The sequence below is a fragment of the Balaenoptera ricei genome, chromosome 6 (assembly GCF_028023285.1).
Source record: "Balaenoptera ricei isolate mBalRic1 chromosome 6, mBalRic1.hap2, whole genome shotgun sequence".
Taxonomy (NCBI): Eukaryota; Metazoa; Chordata; class Mammalia; order Artiodactyla; family Balaenopteridae; genus Balaenoptera; species Balaenoptera ricei.
In genome coordinates, this window is record NC_082644.1 from 100,667,119 (window position 1) to 100,674,316 (window position 7,198).

The following is a 7,198-nucleotide window of genomic DNA, read 5'->3' on the forward strand; positions in this document are numbered from 1 at the left end:
ATTAAACCTGCACATAACTTAGAGTTTATAAGGTTTGTTATAAAAAGGAAAATAGATCACAAAACAAAAACAAAAATAGCAATTCATAGCTCCCTCCCATCTCCTGCTAGTCAAAGACAACCACTCTCAAATCTTTCAGCTGATTCTTTAAGCATCTACTTCCATATATTCAGAACCATGCTTATAGTAATTGTTCTTGCTTTGTCAGCTTCAGGTGTTATCAGCTGGCTGGTGCCTTGGCCTAGATGGCTCTTCATCTCTCCCCCACTTCCACCATCACCACCACCACTACCACACACACACCACGCACACACTCACCCACGCACATATACACACACAATCACACACTTCCTATTGCCTTGTACTTTTGACATGCTTGTATATTAATTTTAGTTAGATCAATAGTCAGTGTTTACATTATCCACAGTTGAGCCCAGAAGTATGCCGTTTTTTGCTGTTTTCTATATATTTATCACTAATACATTTTCAAATTTTTCTGCGTTGTCTAAATCTCCTCTCAATATTCTATTAATGCTTCTTTTGGAGCCCTGACTTGTTTTCACTGGTTCAGTTGCTTCCTGTGCCTGCCACACACCTGCCGTCCTGGGCTCTCCCCTGGCCCTCACCTGGAGGATTCCCTTCACCCCTGTCTCCCACAGGATCTCCTGTTTCCCAGGCCCCCATCTTCCTTTCATTTGTTTACTCTCGTTGTGACGGAGCACTTCCTCCAGTACCTTCCTAAGAAAGGATGTCGATTCCTAGAGACCATGAAGTTCTGAAAATATCTTCAGTCTATTTCATATTTAATTGATGTGCTGACTGGGAATAAAATTCTAAGTCAAAAATAATTCTTTCAGAATTTGTAAGAAATTGCTCCACTGATTTCTAACTTTCTCAGTTGCTACTGAAAAATCCACAATCATTCTCTGCCAACATCTTCTCCCAACCACCCACCTCTACCTCCAAGCTTATAAGATGTTCTCTTTGTCCCCATTGTTCTGTAATTTCATGAGGATGTAAGGACCAGCCAGAAGCAGGAAACCAACCATACTCCCAGGTGGACATTTTTAAGACTTTTAAATAAAGGAACTAGTCACATAGGCCATGATGAAAAGAACCAGGGATTTGCAGACACTTTGGGACCAGCAAGTACAGAAAGCTCACAGCACCCTTTGATGTGAGGGGCCAGGGAAGAAGAAAGAAATATCTGTAACAGATTCTGTTGCATGCAGCAGCTCTAGACAAAGGATTGCCCAAGGGAACTGTAGCAACAGCAAGAGTAGCCACTTTTAGGACTATGTATGATCTTGTCATAGCTGGGGTCATCTGGTCGTGATGAGAGGAAAACCACATTTTTGTCCTCACTCACGTGGTCTCCCCAGTGGCTGCTTGGTGCTTGCTGGCTGTATACTGGCCTCTGGCTTATCAGACACTCCTTCCTATATTTATATGTAACAAAGGCTTTCTTTTTGCTGAGGAAGAGGGTGTGCATTAGCTGTGGACACAGGAAGGAGATTAGTTGGTAGAACTTAGTCCTTGCAATTTAGTTGGATAGTCCAGTGGTCCAGCAGGGATGAAGTACAGCTCTTGGCCCACTCCCCCAGGGCCCTGCGCAAAGGCCAGTTTGGGCAGGAAAGAAATAGACAATGGGATGCTGAGGAGAGTCGACGGCTGCTGTGGGCGGATCAAGTCTGAGCTCTCTGATTGAAGAGCGTGGCGCGGGACACCAGTGGGGAATTCACACACATACCTCACAATGCCGGGTCTAATTTGTAGATTTTATCAGCACAAATTTCCTGAGGTGGAAGATGTGGTGATGGTGAAGGTAAGGTCCATTGCTGAAATGGGCGCTTATGTCAGCTTGCTGGAATACAACAACATCGAAAGCATGATTCTTCTGAGTGAGTTGTCCAGAAGGCGTATCCATTCTATAAACAAACTCATCCAAATTGGCAGGAATGAATGTGTGGTTGTCATTAGAGAGGACAAAGAAAAAGGATGTACTGATTTTTCAAAAAGAAGAGTTTCTCTGAGGAAGCAGTCAAATGTGAAGATAAATTTACCAAATTCAAAACTGTTTACAGCATTCTTCGTCATGTTGCTGAGGTCTTAGAATACACCAGGGACGAACAGCTGGAAAGCCTGTTCCAGAGGACTGCTTGGGTCTTCGATGACAAGTACAAGAGACCCTGATACGGTGCCTATGATGCATTTAAGCACGCAGTCTCAGAGCCATCTATTTTGGATAGCTTAGATTTGAATGAAGATGAACGGGAAGTACTCATTAACAATATTAATAGGCGTTTAACCCCACAAGCTGTCAAAATTCGAGCAGACAGTGAAGTGGCTTGTTATGGTTATGAAGGCATCAATGCCGTAAAAGCAGCCCTGAGAGCAGGTTTGAATTGTTCTACAGAAACCATGCCATCAAGATTAATCTAATAGCTCCTCCTCGGTATGTAATGACTACAACCACCCTGGAGAGAACAGAAGGCCTCTCTGTCCTCAACCAAGCTATGGCTGTCATAAAAGAAAAGATTGAGGAAAAGAGGGGCGTCTTCAGTGTTCAAATGGAGCCCAAAGTGGTCACAGATACAGATGAGACTGAACTTGCAAGGCAGCTGGAGAGGCTTGAGAGAGAAAATGCAGAAGTGGATGGAAATTATAATGTGGAAGAAACGGAAGCCAAAGCCGAAGATTAACTTTGTGGGCAACAGAGTCCAGTTTAAGGAACACAAAGCAGCCTTCCTGGCTGTTAAGCCTAGACTTGAAAGTCTTCCAGTATTGAAAGCTTCAAAGTTGAGTATTTTTTATTTCGAAGTATTTAAATGTTCCGACAGACCAAAATGTGAAATGCCCTCCTAAATGTCAGCTGTTTTCACACAGTAGCTCTAACATCTTGAGCATTTTTTAAGGGAGTGGCCTAATTTCACTAGAGACAAATCTTTAAGAACAGTCATAAAATGGGGCGTGTGATTTCCATTTCTGATGTCTCCAGATTGGCATCCCTTGTAGTTCAGTGCCTCCACGAGATTTACCAGGGGCACCCAAAGCAAATAGTCCTAACCTTTCTATATAAAATGTATCAAGCAAACATTAAATAAATTTCTGGGATATATAAAAAAAAAAAAAAAAGAAAGAAATAGACAATGGGACTTGTATCTGGAAGGTCTTAAAGGCTCTTTTAAGTAGGACACAAATGGGCAAGCCATGAAGGAAAACATCCTTCAAAGGACCCAGGATGGGCCAAGGTAAGTCCTGATAGAGCCTCCGCAAGCCCCTATAGAAAGAGCTTGGTATGAGCTAAAGAAAGGTACCCCTTCTATGGAGACAAGAGAAAAAGATGCCCTCTCTGGGCAGATCTAGTCCTGTGGGAATACAGTTTGGTGAGCAGAACAGGGCTGGGTGCCAGTCCCCATTCACTCTTGGGGTCAGGTGCCTTTGTCAAATAGGCAAACTATAATTATGTAAAGTGGCCCTGGGTCCTCTTTTAGAGATTAAATATGACACATTTGTCAGGGTATGGACCATGACCAATAGGGCATGGTGACGCCAGGAAAAGAGAGGTCTATTGTCACCATCCCAGAGCTGACTCAGAGTGAAATAATAAATTTTTGGAATCTAAAAATGCAGAGATGAATAATAACCAACTTATCAGACCCAAGAAAGGTGAATCATAAACCAGCAACAGGGAATGCCAAGATGTTATCAGAATTACACCACAAACAGAATTCCCAGGACACCACCAGAATTCCACCCAGTCTCCCCATTCCCTATTATGTCCTTTACTTTGAAACAAGCTTCACTTATGATCATAAGAGTGTTGTTCTCCCAGTGAGGCCAGACGCCTGGAAAGGACCCTGCTAGCTTTCTGGAGCAGTACCTACAGAGCTGACTGTAAGGATACAGGAAACCCACAGCTCCCTCGGATATCTTGAGAAAGGGTGGGATGGAGGAGTTCTGGGCAGAACAGATAGAGGGATGGATTGGTAATCCCCAAATGGGGCTGCAGAAGCTACAAAGTCTTGGGTGGGAGAGTTTCAAGGCAAAGTAATGTCTGGCGACCCTTGTTACCCCGGTTTTCAGAAACATTGGAACGTGTTCCGTTATGCTTCCGAGGAAGCTTGTGGCCGTAGGGACTTCGGCACACCACCAGTCCACGCCTCTTGCTGCTCCTGCCCCATCCTCCCAGGCCCTGAAAGAAAGGTTTTATAAGGAGCTCACTTTCCCATTCTGGACAGTTTAGCTCAGCTAGGAATAAAGAATACTCAGAACAGTAGGTCATAAGTCTAGGTTCTGTGGGCGGCCCCCACTGTGGCATTGCATTTAACATCTTGTTGTAGCTCCACAAGGACACTGGGGAAATCTCCAAGAACTTGAAGGCCTTGACCTTCCCCAGTAATGCACATTGGAATCCCAGAGACCCATTCAGGAAGATCATAGGTCAAAACCATTTTCGTAATGATACTAAGGTATCATGCCTTTTTCACTGCACTGACATTTAAACTGATGGTACAGAAGCAATGGTAGGTAAAACTGCTGGTGTAAATCAAGGCAGGGACACCAAAAAGTCCAAGTAGACTAGTATTTCTTTACTGCCACATATTCACAAGGGGAAAAGCCAGTTTCACTTTAAAATGTCTTTGATAAAGCAGTAAAAAGTATTAATTTCATTAACTCTTGATTCTTTTTTAATATTCTGGGTGATGAATTTGGCAGTATGCATTAAGTTTGATGCATTCCAAGGTAACTGTCTCCAAGAAGAGCACTTGTGCAATTTTGTGTTTCAAGAACTAGCTACTTTTTTTTTTTTCTCCACAGAACATGATTTTCACTTGAAAAATTAGCAGAAAGACAAATGTTCTTATTCAGATTTGGGTGTTTGACTGACCTCTTTGTGAAAATTAAAAAAGCAAATCACGGAAAACAACTGACAGTACTTGTTGGCAATTACAAAATTTGAGCTTTGAAGCAACAATTACAATTTTGGAAAATTTGTGCCTGTACCTTGAACTTGACAGCTTCCCAGTACTTAAAGACTTGACTATCTTTAAGTTACTTACATTGTTTTTTCTGAGATTGGTGTTGATGTGAATAGTTGGGATGCTTTGATGTTGTATAATAAAATGTGTCAACATTTGAAAGATCTATACAAATTGGTGAAGCAATATTGTAAAGTCATGAATGGGTAAAAGATCCATTTAAAGTGCAAAACAGACCAGTATGTTCTTCATGTACCTGAGTATGAAAGTTATTTGATATAGTTTCAGATTTCACATTGTCACTAACCTTTAAGAAACTACCACTTATATTTGTTGTAGTATCAAAGAAGAATAAAATTTTCTGAAATGACTACTAAAACACTCCTCCCTTTTCCAACTACTTATCTGTGTAAGGCTAGTTCGTCCTCACATACTTCAAGCAAAAGAGCCTATCACAGCAGAGTTCATGCAGAAGCATATGTGAGAATCCAGCTGCTTCTATTAAGCCAGACATTAGGAAATTTGCAAAAATGTAAAAAATTCCTCTCTTCTCACTAATTTTTTTGTCTTGGAAAATATAGTTATTTTAATTAAAATATGTTACTTATCTTAACACGTACCAGCTTTATTATTTTAAATGAATTAGTAAATAATTAAAAATTTTAAATATGGCTAGTTTTCATTAAAATGTACTATATATGTTAATATATAATACTATGTTAATATGTCATAGGTTTATTACAGTTATTTTTAAATGACTTAAATAATAAATAAAATTTTCTTACTTCTATTTTCTAAATATGGTAAATTTGGGCTTCCCTGGTGGCGCAGTGGTTGAGAATCTGCCTGCTAATGCAGGGGACGCGGGTTCGAGCCCTGGTCTGGGAAGATCCCACATGCCGCAGAGCAACTAGGCCCGTGAGCCACAATTACTGAGCCTAGGCGCCTGGAGCCTGTGCTCCGCAACAAGAGAGGCCGCGATAGTGAGAGTCCCCGCGCACGGCGATAAAGAGTGACCCCCGCTCGCCGCAACTAGAGAAAGCCCTCGCACAGAAACGAAGACCCAACACAGCCATAAATAAATAAATAAATACACATTTTAAAATAAATAAATAAATATGGTAAATTTGCCCATAGAAACAAAAGCTAGTTGGGGTCCTCAATAATATTTCAGAGTCTGAAGAAGCCATGAAACCAAAAAATATGAGAAACCCTACCCTCGAGTATGATCCAAGGCAGCGTGGTTGAGGCTTATGCACTGGACAGGTTCATGGAAGAGGGCAGAGAAGCAGTAAAAGTGACTTCCTTAATCAAAGCCAACCTGGAAGTTACTATTCCTGCTCACATCCTATTGGTCAACACTCAGTCTCACGGGCACGCCCAGCTGCCAGAGAGGCTGGGAAACGTAGTCTCCACCTGGGCAGCCGAAAGTGAAGAATGAGAGTTCTCTGCCTTACTCCTAAATCTGGACTTTGTTGGCATTAAAAAATAGAATTCTCTGAGCTGGTTTAAAGGTAGTCGTGTTACAGGGACTTCCCTGGTGGCGCAGTGGTTAAGAATCCATCTGCCAATGCAGGGGACACGGGTTGAAGCCCTGGTCTGGGAAGATCCCACATGCCGCGGAGCAACTAAGCCCGTGCGCCACACTACTGAGCCTGCGCTCTAGAGGCCAAGAGCCACAACTACTGAAGCCCGCGTGCCACAACTACTGAAGCCCGCATGCCTAGAGCCTGTGCTCCGCAACAAGAGAGGCCACCACAATGAGAAGCCCGCGCACCGTAACGAAGAGCAGTCCCCGCTCGACGCAACTAGAGAAAGCCCACGTGCAGCAACGAAGACCCAACACAGCCAAAAATAAATAAATAAATTTATAAAAATTAAAAATACAGGTAGTCGTGTTACAGTGGCCAGCACTGCGTCGGCTGAGGCTCATGTGGACAACGTTTGGGCAATACAGAAGCTAACAGTTTGCAATCCTGTGATTCAGTTGGCTCAGCGAAGGCTGGCTCAGAACGTGGCATTTATAGTGTGCACAAGAGTATATAACACCTGGACCTGAGGCTGGCCAAGCAGACAAGAACAAGTAGATATAAACACTGATACTATGCAGTCAAAACCACTCAGTCTCCCATGATCCACCAGGGCTCATGTATTGTAACAATGATAATAATAATAGCATCGAGGGAATGTGGGTGGAGAAGGGACCCTCACCACAG

The 7,198-nt window shown here is 42.6% G+C and overlaps 1 pseudogene; it reads left to right on the forward strand.

Moving 5' to 3' along the window:
* The first annotated feature begins 1,756 nt into the window (after positions 1 to 1,756).
* On the forward strand, positions 1,757 to 2,702 carry LOC132367939 (eukaryotic translation initiation factor 2 subunit 1-like; annotated as a pseudogene).
* The last annotated feature ends 4,496 nt before the right edge of the window (positions 2,703 to 7,198 follow it).